The following is a 19,439-nucleotide window of genomic DNA, read 5'->3' as shown; positions in this document are numbered from 1 at the left end:
CATTTATAACAGATGCAGAGGATACAAAATGGAATAAAAATATGAGAGAGAGATAGAAAGTACCGCAAGCCCTTAATTGCACCCTAACTTGCAGACGGCAGTATTGGATATGATCTTTTCACAACACCTACAATGTAAAATGCAAGCACCATTTCTGTAAACATCTTTAAAATACTTGACAGCTAGAAAAGAAAAACAAGAAACAGAATCCACACATTCAGAAGACACTAATACAAATTAACCAAAAAAGGCTAGAATAAAATATTTCATACCAACAAGTTTCTTCTCAATCTCTTCATTGTGTATTTGCTGAGGTAAAAGAGGGTATAAGGAAGGCAGGCCTGAAGGAATTAGTAAATCTAACTATTCCAAATGACGTACTTGCCACGTCAATTGTTTTTTTCCAAGGGTCGTCCAGTAACATTAGCACAACAAGAAAAGAGGGAAGAGGATGCCCTATTTAGGAGATTAGAAGAAAGGACTTCAGGGGAGAAAAAGCTAAGGATCATGTCCAAACCCTTTTGGCAGGATCTTCGGACCATATCAAATCACTACCCTTCATAGCAATTGAGTGGTCTTTCTAGTATGCAGCAATTGTTTCTAGATATATGATAGGTTCACTGGAGAAGTCTATACTAGGATAAATAAATAAAGGAGGTAGTTAAAACCTCCTGCAACTGTAACAGACTAGTATATATATACTGTGTTTTAGGCTGTTATTGGATTATTGAACTAACTAGCCTAGCTATAGTTATAAATGCAAAAAATCACCTCTCCCGTGGTGTTTTATATGTTTAAGAAACTGTGGACCCTTTATGTACGATATTTTATCATTCAACCAACTACAATCAATCATCAACAACCAACTACAACAATCATCATCAACCTTTCGATCAAGTATAGTCAAATAAAACAACAACCAGTTGTAGCAATCATCATCATCATCATACTGTAATTAGCTTAGGCTGAAGTGATGTTGATAGGTACGAGAGGTGATAATGAAAACAATAATGGTAGTAAAATGATTTTAAAGAGAACATTAAGTTTATTTTATCTCAGGGTTACTTCAATATATACACAAAATTTCTGCATGAGAGAGCATTAAGTGTTTCTTACAGAGATGATGGAGTAAACTATGGGAAAACTACTGCACCTGATTCTAAATTACTTGAGAAAAGATATATGGACTTCAATATTTTGGAAAAGCAACCTTTGAGTAGTTTAAAATGGTTTGATTATTGTTTTACAGAAGTAAATCCTAGAAAGGTTGTCACAGACCTAGAAGAACTTGGAATGTTGCTTCACTATGGCAGAAGCGGAGTACTGTCCTAGTACATCTTTTTGGGGTATCGGATGCTATAGCAAGAAACTTACTCTGCCACTTTGACAGGCTAAATATCAGGAATTATATACTTATGGGCCCTCCATTTGACAACTTATTTGATCTGGCAAGGAGGGGACATCATATAACAACAGTCAAATTATTTTATTATTTAATTACTTTTTAAATGTTTTTAAAATATTTTTAGAACTTAAAGGACCTTTTACAATAAAATAATTTAAGAAAATATATAAAAAAATGAAAATCTCTGCATAAATTGATAAACTAAGAGGGCTTGTTTAAAGGAGTGAGGAGTTGAACTTTTAGTATTATAGTGACTACTTTCAAACTAAAAAAGATTGAAGTAGATGGTTTCTCCTCTCATCTGCAATAAAATTTGAAGTGAATAGTAAAAAAAATGTGGAAATGGTAGTGGCAAAGGAAGTGATAGGAAACACAAGATATGATGGAATCATATATCTCCCTATTATTGATTCAGAAATGAGGGACAGTGAATGTGTGTACTGGACACCCATAAGTAATAAGAAACACAAGAAAATGATGGATGCTAAAGGCATCTTCTTCACTGTTGAAAGGATCAGCTACCTTGGTGACAAGACAAACCCCAAAATGAAATCAGAATGCTATAATATTACCAAGGCCATGCACATTCCACAGAGAAGAACCAATATTGTTAAAAACATTTCACTGTCCATAAATAGCACCAGAGTAGTTTCTGACAGTATACTACAAACAAAATTAGACATCAGAAACCTATCATGCAAAACAGAAATGCCACAGCCAAAATGTTTCAGTACTAGATTTTCTTATAAAACATCAAAGCCAACACTCAAATACTATTATGATACTAACAAGTTTTCATGTCATACCTAAACTAGAATCACATTTATAAAAGCTAATTTCCATTACAAGAACAAGGAGAGCAAACCCCTGGCCTAAAACATCTATGTCCCTCCTGGTGAACACAAGGTACTTAGTTTTTGCTTTTATTTTTCCCATTACCATGCTGGAATTACTTTGAAGAAAACTCATTCATGGAGGGAAATTAAAAACCCAACTACATTGCATACAAAACCGAGCAAGAGAGGAAATTAAAAACACCTTTTTGTGGTTCCTTCGGCCTTCGCAGCACTAAGTTCAATGTCTCAGCTTAAACCGCAACACAGCAGCCTCAATCGATGCCTCGTCAAAATCCAACTACGTCTTCCAGACGAACCAAAAATGGGGCAATGAAAATAAAATCAACACACATTAGGTTTCAATTTTAAAGATTTCTACTCATTACAGATTACCATTAACATGAACGAAAACAAGAATCACTTACCAGATTTAGGGCTCCAGAGAAGAATGATTTACAGCTGCTGAGAGGAGGGCTCCAGACGATCCAGAGGGGAGGTGACTGAAGGTTTGAGACGAAGGTTCGACACGAGAGCTGATTGAAGGTTGGAGAGGAGAGCTGAATCAATGGTTGATGAAGGATTGATGAAGATGACTCCACAGAGAAGAGGGTTGGAGAGTAAGAGAGTTCGAGAGAGAACAAAGTTCTAGAGTTCGAGAGAGAGAGAACATAGTTAGGGTTCGAGAAAGGGAAAAACGCTTCTTCAGCCAGCATCCAATTAATCAGAAAAATAAAATTTAAAAAAAAATAATTTCCCATATCCGTATATAATATCCGCAGTTAACAATTTCGTTTTAACTGCATACGGATACTACGGGTTATATACGGATATATCCTTCCATAATTTTCCCGCCACCACGCGCAAATTTTATATACGGAATTTATATACGGAAAATTCCGTATATAAATATCCGTATATAATATCCGTATATAAAGCTTTTTCTGGTATCCGTATATAACTTCCGTACATAATTCCTCATTTATATACGGATGTAAATCCGTATATAATTTTCCGTATGTAATTTCATTATTTCTTGTAGTGTTTTGACTTAGAAGCTTGCTTGAACTCATGTTTTTGCTTTAGTTTTCTGAATAAGAGAGTTGAATGTGAATTTAATGGTTTTGTGCTAGATTCCCTTGATTTTATAGGTTATTGGAATGATTTGGAAGAAGAGTTAAAGTACCGAATGGTTGGAATGCAGAAAATTCAACCAGAAACCAGAAAATTCAACCAATCAACTAGAAAAGTCAACCAGTCAACCAGAAAAGTCAAGCAGTCAATCAGAATGCAGAAAAGTCAACAAGAGTGCAGAAAAGTCAACCATAGTGCAGAAAAAGTTGCGACCGAGTGGCGCTGAGCGGTAATTTCCGCTGAGCGCCAGTTTTCAAGTGTCGAAATCACCGTTGAGGGGCAAAAACAACAGCTGAGGGGCAAAATTGAAGACCCGCACTTACCACTGAGCGACGTTTTTAAGGGCCTTGGGGCACTTTTCTGTAATTTTTATGGGCTTGGACCTGGTTCCTGTTATTTTTATGTTCTATTTAAGGACTTGCACGTCCTAGGGATTGTATCTTTGGTTGGAACGAAGTAGAAACACACTTTTCACCCCTTGGGGGTAGAATTGGAGATGGTGACGACTCTCCTCTTCTCTTTCTCGGGTTTTTCTATCTCTTCCATTCTTTCATTCCATTGTTCATCTAGTTCTTCCATGACGATGGGGAATTAAATTTGTATTGTTGTTGGGGAATCAATGTAAATCCTTTGAAACTCTCTTGTATGAAATTTGTTCTTCAAGATCATTTTTATGATACATGCTTTCTTTCATTAATAGTTAGGGTTTTTCCTCTTTGCTCAAAGCATGCATTGTTTAACTCATTCGATGTCATGATTATTGGTTTTGTCGATATGGACACATACGGGGAAATCTAGATCTGGGGAATCTCTCCCAACAGTATATTACAAACCTAGACATAGGAGTATGATAGTTGGTTGCCTTTAAGTTTCTGTTCACTATAATGATTAGGCTTTCTTCGTCGAGACATCGGGTTTAAAGTAATTTAGAAAGTGGCATTAACATTAATGAAAAGAATGATGAATTCCTAAATACAAGAGAGCGGATATGATGAAATTGATAAACCCCAACAACATATTCATCCATATATTTCAATTCACGTGTTTTGTTTCTTCTTGTCCATTGATCATCACATGCATACATATTTACTTTTCAGTCTTTTGCATTTGAAACTTACAACAATTTGTTCACAAGTCTTAATTAATCAATAAATCACATAACTGTCTAAGCCGTGAGTCCTTTGGGAGAACGATACTTGGTCTTACCAGGATTATTACTTGATACGATTCGGTTACACTTGCCGAGGGTTAACAAGTTTTTGACTCCGTTTTCGGGGATTGAAAATTTGTTCATAAGTGACCTTACCATTCCCGAGAAGCATGGGACACGATAACATGACACATGTTTTCTTGCTCAATCACCCATTCAAAATACACTAGACGGTCCCTCCCCAGATCACAACAAAGACACTTAGTTTAAACATTTTGTAACAAATCCCAACGCCAACTATAGTTGCCTAAGGCATGGGGGCCTATGTACCGTATGGCCGGATGGTCCCCACATGTAAGGAGGAACGAGCGACCCAGCTCGATAAATACTCAATTCCAAGCAAAAAGAATACGAAGGTTATCTGACTATGCATAAGTGGAGGTCGGACGAGTGATCACAACAACAAATACTTCTTAAGGGACATCAAGAATCAAGGTTAAGGGTAAGCAACAATTAGTGTAATGGGATGAGATTGGCCGTGATTAAGATTCCACTAATCTTAGGCTCATCTCAAAAACTATAAATAAAGGTTAAAGGTAAGAGGCAATTGACCGCATTTATTGTAAATTTAAGACTTTACTCTGACTCCCATCCGGATTGTATACTAACTTAAGCATCGGAGTATCTTTGATAGGTACCCTTCAACTGGTTTGGAGCACCAACAAAAGAGAGTTTGAACTAAGAATGAATACAAGTACTCCAGCGATTAAGGAATGAGAGTGTGAATGTGTATTTTGTAGAGTTGTTCAACCCTACACTTGAAACACCTAATTTTTTTTAATTTCATTCAATTATTTGAGTATAATATGATTATTTCACTTATGAACTTTTTAAATAAATTCCAACATTTCCATGTTTTCTCTGAATGCCCAAGATACCTCCATCCAAGGTTCAAATTTCTTCCAAATTCTCATGACCAAAATAATCCAATTTCATTATAAAATAAATTACTGACATCAAGACATCAAGATTGATAATATTAAAACCATTAATTCAAGATTCAATCTGAGCATAACTTCGTAATAATAAACCTTGATTGGACGTTAAAAACTTATAATTTGTCATTAATCTTACTGTGAACAAAGTTTCATGCAAATGAATTGTCTCATTCTTAGTAATCAGTCACAATTTGTATACTCCTAAAATTTTCTAAAAGTTTTGTCGAAGTTTTCATTCCTCTAGAAATTTTCATAAAATTCCCAACGTGTTGCTTTCTCCAAATCTGGGCTAAAACTCATATCTATCAATGATCAAACATCCTTTTAAACTTCTGATGTAAAATAGGCAAAATTTCACCCAATAACAAAGCCTCGAGTTCAATATCATCCATAATCGTTATTTCAATATTTAATCAAAATCTAACTTACTAACCATAACATTCACAAATCAACATGGATATTAAAACCTATGATTTTTTCATATGATTCATTATAAATAAATTTTATTAATTAAATATCTAATTTGTACATACATATATATATATATATATATATATATATATATATATATATATAAAAGTTCTTAGTATTCCTTCTTCTTAGTTCTTCCTTACTGTAATATCTTCTTTTTCACTCTTTCTCTCCCTTTCTCTTAGAAATTTCATGCTTTCCTTCTCCTATTATTTTGATATTGGTTATGGGATTTGAGAAAATTTGGACTAGTAATTAAACTTTGTTTAAAGAACGAATGGAGAAATATTTTAGTCAACTCTCACTAGTACAGTCAGGGGAAATGACAGCGGTTATTTTTGCCTATAGGCAGCGGTTTTCGAACCGAGGCATATTCAGGCGAGGCAAAAAGTCTAACACTTTTGGCCTCAGTTGAGAACCGAGGCATAAAAAGAGAGGATTTGTCCTCGGTTCAGCCTTAACCGAAGTAGTAAAGTTTTTGGTTTTTTTAATTTTTTTTTCGTAGGACTTTATGCCTCGGTTCCCTGAGCAGTATGTCCCACTTTACTGCCTCGGTTGTAGTTGGAACCGAGGTAGTAGACTTTTTTTTTTCTCATCCGCAAGACTTTAAAATATTTTAGTTGTAGAAACCATGGTTTTATTTTTAAAATATTTTATTAATACTATTTTCTTGAACGAAAAGAAAAAGTCATTAGCATGTTAAAGTTTGAAGCAAAAGTTGGAATCTAAATTCAACATGGGAAAGAAGGTGGAAGCTAAGTAGAAAGTTGTGTTTTTGAAATTTGAAGTTGACCTCAGAATTCACGTTGTGTTTCATTCATTCTTTTATTTTAAATTACTCAAAGCAGGAAACAAAAGCAGTTTGAATGTGTTTCATTCATTCTTTTATTTTAAATTATAAAAATCTCATTTTTCTAATGTAATGGGATTCCTCGATCGTTTAACGTAACTACTGTTTATTCTTACTTTATCTTTTATTATATTTAAGTTATAAAAAATATAAATAATATATATAGAAAGAGAAAATATTCATAAAAAAAAACCAACTATTTGTTTTGAAGTATTAATAGCCCAACTCTTAGTAACTCCATTCTAGAACATCTGCCAGCTTCTGTAGAAGATCCGCGAGCTTCTGTAGAACATCCACGAGCTTCTGAAGCAAGCCAGTCCTCAACCAAACTACACGCCTTTCTCTCAAGCTGATTAAGCTCAAGATCTACCAAAATCACCTCACATTCGACATCTCCGAAGACAGAGCCGTCTGCAGATCCACCAACAACGACATCTTCCTCTCATGCTACAATTTATCTCTCATTCCTAATCTAAAACTAAGAATAACTCTTTCTCACCCAACACAATCATAAAGAACATGGCGGCAGTGGAACTGCAAAGGAGTAGTTTTAAGAAAACTTACCACGAAGAACAAAGAAAAGGGATGAACGTCGTGGCAGCGGTGCAGCGTTAGCGGCGCGGTCCAATGGCAACGGCACAGTCCAGTGGTGGTGGCGTAGTCCAGCGGTGGCGGTGGAGGCGCGGTCCAGCAGTGCAGCAGTCGTGGTGGCTGGAGAAGAAAGATCAGTTTTGCGCGGAGAAGGAAGAGGAACAACAGTAGCGTAAAAATGTCTTTACGGGTATGAAGGTAAGATAAAGCACATCTAATGCCTCAGTTAATACAAAAACGGGGCCATAAACAACTATATGCATGGGTTCTCCCAACACCCGATGCCAACATGTCCAGAAAAAAAAGTTATAGGCCTCGGTTTATTAGTCAATCGAGGCTTAAAGATCACGAACAACACCTATCGCCTCGGTCCCAAGCTGACCGCGACAGTAGAGCAACTTTATACTCCAGGTCTTTATTAACCGATGTCGTATCATCTGCAAAGATGTTCGGATGTGTCAGATGCTCAAAAGTGGCAACACCTATTGCTTCGGGTCTCTAGTTGACCGAGGTAGTAGAGCAGAATTCAAATTGTTAGGCATCGGTTCGCTGTGAACCGAGTCATAAAAATTCATCTTATTTACAATTTTGCCACCGTGTTTTAATAGGTTTCGGTTTTACTAAAACCGAGGCCTATTGATCGATTTTAAATCCAGTTTTTTTACTAGTGTGTCTTCATTTTTTTTTATCGACAAAAAGAATACAAATAAGAATACCATGAGATGTTCTAATCCTTTCACAAAAGAAAAAAAAATACCCTACACCAATTGCACAAGATATGATTTCTTTAAACACACCTAAACAAAGGTTAATGCAAAAAACGATCCTACAAGATACACAACTATACCCAAAACTGAACACTTTTTACTTTAAAGGTGAGAAAGATAGGCTAAGAGATTTACAAATACTAGCAAAATGCCCCATGAACACATATGAGCAACACCAATTGGAAGGAATTGATCTTATAAAACACTCTTGAAGCCCCTCCTATAGCTTGAACAATCTTAAAATAACACACCACATAAAAATTCTGCTCCTAGTATAACTACATCAAATAGTGCTTGAAGCATCTTCCTGCTCAATTTATGCCCATTCTCCATCACAGAAATAACTATGCCCCCTGCTCCAGAACCTAAGTTAGAAGTATTTCCAATATTGACAATACCACTCTACATTAAGCCCCATTTGTACTGACAAGATCAAGAAGCAAACGTGTTTTCCTTGCAGAAACATCGTAACAATAAATGTAGTTAGTGCATCTAATAATATGTTATTATTTTTGAATATAAAATTGAAAAAAAGATATGTTTCTTAAAATATGGAAGATTTTTATGAGCTTCAACAGCAAGTCTTTGCCTCGGAAATTTTTTCCTATATGCACGCTACTAACGTCTGTTTCAAATTGCAACGTTCCTATTTTATTAAAAAATCAATTTTCTAATGGATATTTTAGGAGATATTTTGGATCTTTTGGATCATGGGCCTGGTTCCCCAACTCTATAAATAGAATACCTCATTCACCCCAAAATGAACATCATAAATCATTTTTCTCCCATTCTCTCTTCTCTTTGTTTCATACTTTCTCTTTCCATCTTTTCTTGAAAATATTCTGGGTTTATTTTATTCTCCTTTTAGAGATTCTTGCTAGTTCTAAGATCATCAGAAATTCTGAGAAGTTCTTGTTGTGTCCTGGGAGACTTGCGCAATACACCGCGGATAAGTCCTTAAGGACAATCATCTTTATTCTTTTGTTGTAAGCTTTTACAACAATCTTAAGGACTTATGATTGACAACAACAACTCAATCCCGAAGAATCAGAATATTGTTTCCAGAACTCAGACGGTCTTCGCGAAACCTTTTCCTAATGTATCAAAAATCGAAGTCTTCAATGGTTAGAATTTCCGGCGTTGGCAAGAACGTGTGTCAATCCTCTTAGACATGTACGGAGTTGCCTTTGCTCTTTCGTCTTCAAAACCAAACTCCAGTCTCCATCCAAATTCAAAACAAGTTAAAGATTGGGTTGATGCAAACAAGGTGTGCCACCATACTTTACTTAGTGCACTCTCTAACGATTTGTTCGATGTGTACGCTTCCTATAAGGAAGCGAAAGACATTTGGAATTAGTTGATTCTCAAATACACTTCTAAAGATATAGTCAGACAAAGGTTCATCGTTGGGAATTACTATCGCTGGGAAATGGCAGAAGACAAGGACATAAAATCGCAAATCAATGAGTACCACAAACTTCTCGAAGATATCAAAGCGGAGAACATTCTTCTACCAAATGAGTTTGTTTCAGAGCTTCTGATCGAGAAATTGTCGCCTTCCTGGACTGATTACAAGCAACAACTAAAACACAGACACAAGCAAATGTCACTTTTAGAGTTGATCACTCACATAATTATTGAAGATACCAACAGGAAAGAATGTACTACTGTGAGGGCCAAAGCATTGTCTGCAAAAGCAAACATGGTAAAAGACAGACTCGCTCCAAAAAGGTACGAACACAAACCTGATCATAATAAGAAAAATAATTTTTGAAAATATCGCCCCAACACATCTAACCCGACCTTTAAGAAGAAAGGAAATTGCTTCGTATGTGGGAAGTTGGGCCATCATGCACCATAGTGCACGGATAGAGCGAGGAACGACAATCCTCCTAGGGACAATATAGTTGAAGGAGATGACACTATTGGTGCGGTCATTTCTCAAGTAAATCTGATGACCAATGTGAGCAAGTGGGTGGTAGACTGTAGTGCTACCAGGCATATATGTGAAAATAGAAGTGCCTTTACCTCTTACGCTAGTGTAGGGGATGGAAAAGAACACGTCTACCTTGGTGATTCCAGGACCACTCCTGTTCTGGGAAAAGGAAAAGTTCTTCTCAAACTTACATTTGGAAAGACTTTGGCCTTGAGTGATGTGCTACATGTGCCATCAATCATAGTTAATTTAATCTCTGTAGCACTACTGGGAAAAGTGGGGGTTAAAGTGTCATTCGAGATAGATAAGATTGTAATGACAAAAAATAATTTTTTTGTGGGGAAGGGATATTGTGATCAAGGTCTCTTTGTACTTAACATTTTTGAAAATATTACTGAATCATCTTCTTCTGCTTATATTGTTGATTCATATGATATATGACATGCTAGATTAGGACATTTGAATTCTTCCTATGTTATGAAATTACAACAACTAGGATTAATTAATATGCATGATAAAGTAGTAAATGTGATATATGTGTAGAATCTAAAATAACAAAGCAAACATATTTTTCTGTAGAACGTCAAACTGAACTGTTAGGGTTAATTCATATTGATCTAGCTGATTTGAAACAAACTATGTGTAGAGGAGGTAAAAATTATTTTGTGACCTTTATAGACGATTATTCTAGATACACTAAAGTGTACTTAATCAAACATAAAGATGAAGAATTTGATGTGGTTTTAACCTATAAAGCAAAAGTAGAAAATCAATTAAATAAGAAAATTAAAAGGATTAGATCAGATAGAGGTGGTGAATATATTTTGTTTAATGACTTTTGTGTTAAAGAAGGTATCATCCATGAGGTAACTCCATATTCACCATAGTCTAATGGAGTAGCTGAGAGAAAGAATATAACTCTTAAGGAGATGGTGAATGTTATGCTTATTAGTTCTGATGCACCTGATAACCTTTGGGGAGAAGCCTTGCTTACTGCGTGTTTTTTTACAAAATAGAATACCTTATCAGAAAACTGGTAGAACTCCCTATGAGCTGTGGAGAGGTTATCAACCTAACCTTAAATATCTAAGAGTGTGGGGGTGCCTGGCTAAGGTGATGTTACCCGATCCTAAGAAAAGGAAAATAGGCTCTAAAACCTCTGATTGCATGTTCTTAGGCTATGCTGAACATAGTGTTGCCTATAGGTTTCTAGTTCTTAAAAGTGATATACTTGAAAGAAATTCTATAATTGAAACGAAAAATGATGAGTTTTTTGAACATGTTTTTCCTTTAAAGTTTAATGAGACATCTCAACCTGTAGATTATAATAATAATGATGCCTTGTGTGAGGAATTGAGAAGAAGTAAAAGATAGAGGAAGGAAACTTCATTTGGTAATGATTTCTATACATATCTAGTTGATAATGATCCAAGTAGCTTTGTAGAAGCCATTAGTGCTCCTGATGCAAAACAGTGGGATAAAGCCATTAAAACTGAAATTGAATCAATTCAGAAAAATAATACTTGGACCTTAGTAGATTTGCCTAAAGGAGCAAAACCCATTGGTTGTAAGTGGATCTTTAAGAAAAAGTATCATCCTGATGGATCTATAGAGAAGTATAAGGCAAGATTAGTAGCTAAAGGTTTTACTCAAAAACCCAACATAGATTATTTTGATACCTTTGCCCCCATGACTAGGATTTCCTCCAGTTGAGTGTTGTTAGCTCTAGCAGCTATCCATAAACTAGTGGTACACCAGATGGATGTTAAAATTGCCTTTTTTAATGGTGATTTAAAGGAGGAAATTTATATGACTCAACTTGAAGGGTGTGTTGTACGTGGTCAAGAGAATAAAGTTTGTAAACTTTTAAAATCTTTGTATGGGTTGAAACAAGCACCAAAATAGTGGCCTGAAAAACTTGATAATGTATTGCTATGTGATGGTTTTTCACCTAATGATGCTGATAAATGTGTGTACCCTAAATTTGAAAATGGTGATTGTGTCATTATATGTTTGTGTGTGGATGACATGTTAATTTTTGGTACATGCAATGAGATTGTCATTAGAACTAAATTGTTTCTAGGATCAAATTTTGAAATGAAAGACATGGGTGAAACCAATGTAATTTTAGGTGTTAGAATCATAAGGAAGGGAGATAGTAAATTACTATCCCAAGAACAATACATTAAGAAACTTCTTAAGAAGTTTGGGTATTTTGATTTCAAACCCGTGGGTACCCCTTATGATGCTAACTCTAAATTAATGAAAAATAGAGGAGAATCATTATCTCAGCCTAAGTATGCCCAGATAATTGGGAGCTTACTACACTTGATGAGCTTTTCTAGACCTGATATTGCCTATGCAGTAGGTAGACTAAGTAGGTACACTCAATGTCAAAATCAAGAACATTGGGATGCACTTTCCAGGCTTATGAGATACTTTAGAGCTTCAATGGATTATGCCATTGAATACAATGGATTTCCTATTGTACTAGAAGGGTACAATGATGCTAACTGGATCTCTAATTCAGATGAGACAAAATCTACTAGTGGTTATGTATTCACACTTGGGGGTGGTGCGATTACATGGACATCAGCCAGACAAACAATTATTGCAAGATCAACAATGGAATATGAGTTTGTCGCTCTTAAGATGGCTGGTAGTGAGATTGAGTGATTGAAAAACTTTTTTGCAAACATTCCACTAGAAATGAAACGAACCCCATCGGTGTCAATATACTCTGATTGCCAATCGACAATAACTATAACTAAAAACAAGAATTACAATGGAAAGAATAGACATATATACAATTGAGACACAATTTGGTGAAGTAGCTGCTAAAGAGTCGAACTATTTCCGTTGATTATGTGAAGTCAGAACGAAATCTAGCAGATCCTCTAACAAAACCCTTGGGAAGAAATATGATCTTAGAAACATTGAGGGGAACGAGACTTAAGCCACTAGCTAACAAACAAGTGATGGTAACCCAACCTTTGTGATTGGAGATCTGATGAATAAGGTTCATATGGGTAAAAACAAGTCACTTGTTAGTTCTAATAGCACTAATTTGATTTTAAATCAAATATGTCCATTCCTATGGTGTGTGTGTGTGAAAGTGCTAGAGACTGCATTATTGAGAGGTTAAACTTTTTAATCAAACAAAGTTTTTAATGATCTTCATATCCCTTATGGGTGGTGTATGATTTGCATCATACACTTGATGAAATCACCTACATGAGTGTCAAGTGGGGCCGCTTGCATGAGATCTTGGCATGATCTCTAGAGCTCTCATGAATATCGGGCACGCGCATGACCTAGTAAGCGCATCATAGTGATAACAACAAGGATTGTGGAGGGTATACTGTGATTGATAAACCTCTAACACACTCAAGTATCTTTGGTTCATATAGCTTGCTATACCAACTATACTATGTGTTAAGTTTCTCGATCTAGGACTGGTTCATATAGCTTGCTATACTAGCTCTGATGCATTACATCTTATAAAACCTAGAATTTTTCTTCTTTTCTTTCTTTCAATCATTGTTTCTTATATTTTGCAATATGTGGGGGATTGTTATTATTTTTCAATATAAAATTGTAAAAGATATGTTTCTTAAAATGCGGAAGATTTTTATGAGCTTGAACCGCTTGGAAATTTTTTTCCTACATGCACGCTGCCAACGTCTCTTTCAAATTGCAACATTCCTATTTTATTAAAAAATCAGTTTCCTAATAGATATTTTAGGAGATATTTTGGATCTTTTGGATCATAGGCCTGGTTCCCCAACTCTATAAATAGAGTACTTCATTCACTCCAAAATGAGCATCAGAAATCATTCTTCTCTCGTTCTCTCTTCTCTTGGTTTCATACTTTCTCTTTTCTTCTTTTCCTAAAAATATTCTGGGTTTATTTTATTCTCTTTTTAGATATCGTTGCTAGTTCTGAGATCCTCAGAAATTCTGAGAAGTTCCTGTTGTATCCTGGGGGACTTGTGTTAACACTTCGACAAGTGTACTGAATCGTATCAAGTAATAATAAATGGTAAGATCAAGTATCGTTTCCCAAGAGACTCAAGGCCTCAACAATTGTATGATTTCTTGATTAAATAGGACTTGTAAATGAAATTGTTGTGTTTATATTACGAAAAAGTAAACATGAATGCGAATGTTGATCAATTGGATTAAAAGATGCAAAAGTGATTTATGTAAAGTATGTAATGATTATGTTGTTGGGTTTTCCGACTTATCCTATCCACTCTCATGTATTTATGAATTCATCTTTCTTCATTACTGTTAATGCCACTTTCTAATTTACCTTAAACCCAATGTCTCGGTGAAGAAAGGCTAATCATAATTACTAGTTCACAATGTCTTGTCTCCCTAGCAATTAATCAAGCATTACATTCGCACAGAAGCTTAAAGGTGACCGATGCTCCTATTCCTATGTCTAGGTAATATTGCTTCCGGGAGAATTTCCCAGTTCTAGATTTCCTCATATGTGTCCATAGTGACGAAATCAATGATCATGCAATTGAATGAGTTAAACAAAGCATGCATAGAGTATAGAGGAAAAACCCTAACAATTAATGAAGTAAAACATATATAATCAAGAATCAATTCAATACATGAGAGTTTCAAAGGATTACATCTTTCGAAGTTAGGATAATATAGAATCAGGGGGAGTTTCTCCATATTCGTAGAGTTTATCTTAGGAATCCATGTTTAAATTCTTGTAGTTTGTTTTGATTTAATAAAATTGTCTCAGTGTTGTTTCTTATCTATTCATTTTTATTTGCTTATTATTTATAGCTTTATCTGTTTCTTATTCTCGTTGATTTACTTTTGTGCAATATATTTTTCGACTATGTCCACTAACAACATTCAAAAAATGAAAACATAAAAATATAAATTGCACAAAACTTAAAACTTAAAGCTAAACCAAAGAATGAATACATTGATTAAATGTGTATTTGTTGGACCCAATTGAGATGTCAAAAAAGAAAAGGTCCTATTTGAAATTCTGAACAAAAATAAGTACCTATTGAGACATTAAACCTTATAAAAACAAAAGTTTTCCTCTATTTTAGAGACTTTTTGGAGACCCTTTAAATGGCTTTAAGAGAACTTTTAGAGAGATTTTAAAGAGATACTTTAGAGAGTCTCCTTACACCTTTCCTTTGTATTTAAAGAAAATCTTTAGAGCACTAGAAGAGGGAGTTTCTTCCATGTTTTAACTTCTCTCCATTCATTATGAGGAAATAATTCTTGTAAGTGTTGAAGTGAGATATTAACCGCTTTGAAGTCTCTTGTATTCGGTATTATCTTTATTTATGAATGTTTGCTTTTGATCATAAGTTTTTTAATTGATTTATGCTTGTTGTTGGATGAACTAGTCTCAACTTGTGGTCCAAATTAGTTTTCCTGTATGCTTCTAAATGCTATAAATAGATCTATGGTGTCAGTCCTACTTTTAACGTCTGTGACTTAATTCCTTTCACAACAGATGATTAATAGGATGAAGCAGATCTGAGGATAAATCCTTTTCAAGAGGGAGAGTCTGATAGAGGACCATCTAGGACTCACATTGGACCTCTAACCAGAGCCATGACCAAGAGAATTCAAGAAGAAGAAGGTTTATAAAACACTTTACGTTTATGGAAAATCATTTATTAATCCTTCTTCTCTCTTAATATGTTTATATATTATTGTTTTGTAGGGTTCATTGAAGGCTAGGAAGTTATGGACCAACCAACCAAGAGCTTGTACGGTAATAGAAAGCAAAAGAGAAAAGAAAGAAAGAAATCTACATGACTTCCGGATTGGGCCATTATTTTTCGGATTGGAGTTACAAAGGTTTTTGGCTTCCGGAATAAGAAATCGCCAAGCCAAAACTCTTGAAGCCCAGTCACGCAAGTGGCGTTTTTCATGTGAAGGTGTGGTTGTCTATCTGAGTTGGCCTGGCCCATGTGCAACACAAGTTGGCCTCTTCAGCTGATTTCATTTGAATTTTAGAGAAAATTGATCAGACTTTAAGGCTCCCTCTAAGCTATAAATAGATGTGGTTGGTCTTTTTATTTTCCTCACTTTTGAGCTTAATAAATTGTTGCTGATTTGATTCTAGCCCTTTTGCTCTTAAATATCTCTTCAATTTCGACTTCTCTCACATTTCTCTAGCTTCCTTCCTTAGTAGGAAGGTCTTCTGAGCTGTGAGGTCTCATAAACACATCTCTTCCCTTCACTTAAACCCATCAAACACCATCATTTTAACCATTCAGCGCTGTACTAGTTTCTCTATTGTTGTGCCTCTGGATTGGAGCTTCTTCTTTCGTGGTTCATGCTTGGAGGAGCCTCCATCAATTAGGTTAACAAATTCATGACCAATCAACCAATTTTTCTTTTCTTAATGTAACTATGTCTCTGTTTGGTAGCCGAATGTTGTTTATGGAAATCGTAATGGTAGGATAAATCCTCTTTCCAATATGAAATATAAAAAATTCAAAGTATGTGTCCTTAAAATGAATAGAGGTATCAAGTAACCTGATGAGTCAATATTTTCTCAATTTCACTTAGCTTATTGTACCGAATTTAATCAGGGAATTGTGCTTAAATGTCCAGTATTTTCCCATTTTTCTTAATTGTGCTTAATTTGATCAGAAATTCTTATTTTAATTAATTTGAATTATCTGAGACTAATTATTTGCATTATTAATTGTAGGGAAATTATTGGAAAATATTTGGGACAATTGGAGGTCAAAAGATAATACCAAATCAATTTTATTTTAAGCTAAAAAGAGAAAGGAGGTATGGATTTATTTTTGGGGGTGCACACAGAAAAAGTGCGAGCTGCCACATTGGAGAATTTTTCTTTGGAAAATTAAGTGTGTGAGTCCGTGAAGCTGGAAGGAATGAGGGGGCCACCACTCACATTATTTTACATTGGCTTAGTAAAGCTCACGGCCAGGAGGAGTTCCAAAATGAAATGTTAGAGTTTTATTGAATTAGCATTGTTAAGAGAAGAAGTATTGTGGTGGCAAAAGAAGAGGTGTCCAGCAACACTTGGGCTTCATGCGGAGAAAAAAAAAGAGGTGTGCTAATCCACAAGAAAGCAGCCACATGGGGTGACATCCAGCAAGCGGTCCAGCTGCCACTTGGCCGTCCAGCACTGCACCACATTAAGACGCATCCACATCCTTAAGTAGCTGCCACGTTCTTGAAAGAAGAGAGGGCCCATGAGAAGAATTTCTGACAGCACACTCCATGAAGAAGTCCAGCTGCCACACTAAGCCACGGACATCAAAAGGACTTTGGAAATTAAGAATTTCACGCTTCCAGCAACATCATTTTCCAGCAGCTGGTCCAAAGAAGTGAAGCAAGTTCACGGTCCAGCAGAGAGAAATCCAGGGGTGCATCCAGTGAATCCAGCAAGCAGCCTGCACCAACAGCTTCAGCAAGGGTCCAGCAGGCGTGTGTCCAGAGGGGGGTGTTCTTCATTTTTCCAGCTGAAGCAAGGAAGCAGGCGGCCCACATCTCATTTCTTTTCCAGCACACTGCATCCACACGGCCTTCACACATCCAGCTTTCAAATGGAAAAGAATTCCACACGTTCACGGTGCATTCAGCAACTTGGAGAGATTCAGCCCACTTGGAAGCACAACCCGGCAGCATGTCAACGCACACGGTCCAACAGCTTGGAGGAGGGTTTTTTTTAAAAAACCCCTGACGTTGGATGAAGACAGGGGTCTCGGCCTGGAGTTGTAGCCGCCAACCTCAGTTTTCTTTGAGCATATTTTTTTAATTTGTAGAAATGGCTAGTATGCTGTTACGGGATTTTGGATGAAATTTTAGAAGCACTTTTACTTGTTCCATAGGCTAGATGCACAAAACTATTTACTTGGAGATTCACGTTTTCTTTCTTTAATATCCACAAGCAATGCATTTTCTTTATTTTAGATAAAGCACAATGATTAATTATTGAGGGCAGTGGTGTTACGTTCTGGAAAGGGAGCACGCGATGCTTTTAATTGGGAAATATTCATTTTGGTTTGAAAGATAGGTAGGCGTTGATGCATTGGACAGTGCACATGTCACGGCCTGGAGGTGTGCACGGGATGCAGTTTGCAATGTGTGTGTTGGAGCAGCTGTTACGCCCAGATTAGGAGATTTGATTTTTTTTTTTATTTTATTTGGAATATGAATTTGGTTGCAGCGTCCAACTTAGGAGAAGTGTTGTGCGTAATGAAATTTTATTTTATTTCTTGGAGAATGAAGCACTTGGTATCACGTTTGGTGCAGCACGCTCAAGGGATTAAAGTTTCTTTTGTTTAATTCAAGCTACACAGTATTGGATGAGCAGAGTAATGCCAAGTGGTTTTAGTTTTCCTAGTACTTCAAGTATTTAATGTTAAATGTTCTTTAAGCATTCATTTCAATTGCCTGTCATTTTCATGTTTGCATTTAATTGTGTAGATCAATGTTGCACTTTTAATTCGATTTAAGCACTTTTCATGTTAATGTCCTTTATTTTTCGTGGTTGTAATATTTTAGTTACAATGTTAGCTTAAGTGACCTGTCATTTTAATTTTGTGTTTATATCTGTGTTTACATCCGTGTTTATGTTCGCGTTTTAATTTGGTTTACTCGCATTCAAAAAAAAAAAAAAAATCTTTCACAACCCCCCCACTACGTGTTTGATCTGAGACTGAACCAAAAATTGGTCCTTGAGAGACGACCTAGGAGTCACTTCCTAGTCTATACTGCATTCTTTTATGCACAACTTTTGTTGAGAGGTGCGACCCTCTCATCAAAATGGCGCCGTTGCCGGGGACCAACGGTTCAGTCTTAGGTCTCTTTGTTGTGTTTGTGTGTGTTGTGTTTTGTCTTGTGTTGTGATGTGATGTGATGTTCTGTTTTATGTGTGCGTGTTGCATGTATAAATGTGTTGTGTTTTATTTGTTTCGTGATTTTTAGTATTTTTCTTTTTCCATGTCTACCTATTTTGATTTCGTGAATACTGCTTATTCTGCCAGTGCCTCTGATTATGATTCTCCTTCTGCATGTTACTTTGATTGTGATTCATATTCTGCTGATTTGTATGTTGAGAGCAATATGGCTCATCCTCCGACTTCTGAGAGTGCTCTTTGTGAGCCGGTTTCACTTAAGGAGGATGATCTTCATTGCGATCTCACCCCTGGACTGATACATTTGCTGCCTAAGTTTCATGGTTTTGCAGGAGAATGCCCACACAGACATTTGGAGGAGCTCCACATCATGTGCTCTTCAATGAAGCCTCCAGATGTCCCTCTTG

Source organism: Vigna umbellata, chromosome 2 (assembly GCF_029865625.1).
Source record: "Vigna umbellata cultivar VRB3 chromosome 2, Vumbellata_1.0, whole genome shotgun sequence".
Lineage (NCBI taxonomy): Eukaryota > Viridiplantae > Streptophyta > Magnoliopsida > Fabales > Fabaceae > Vigna > Vigna umbellata.
This window is presented reverse-complemented; position numbering follows the sequence as displayed.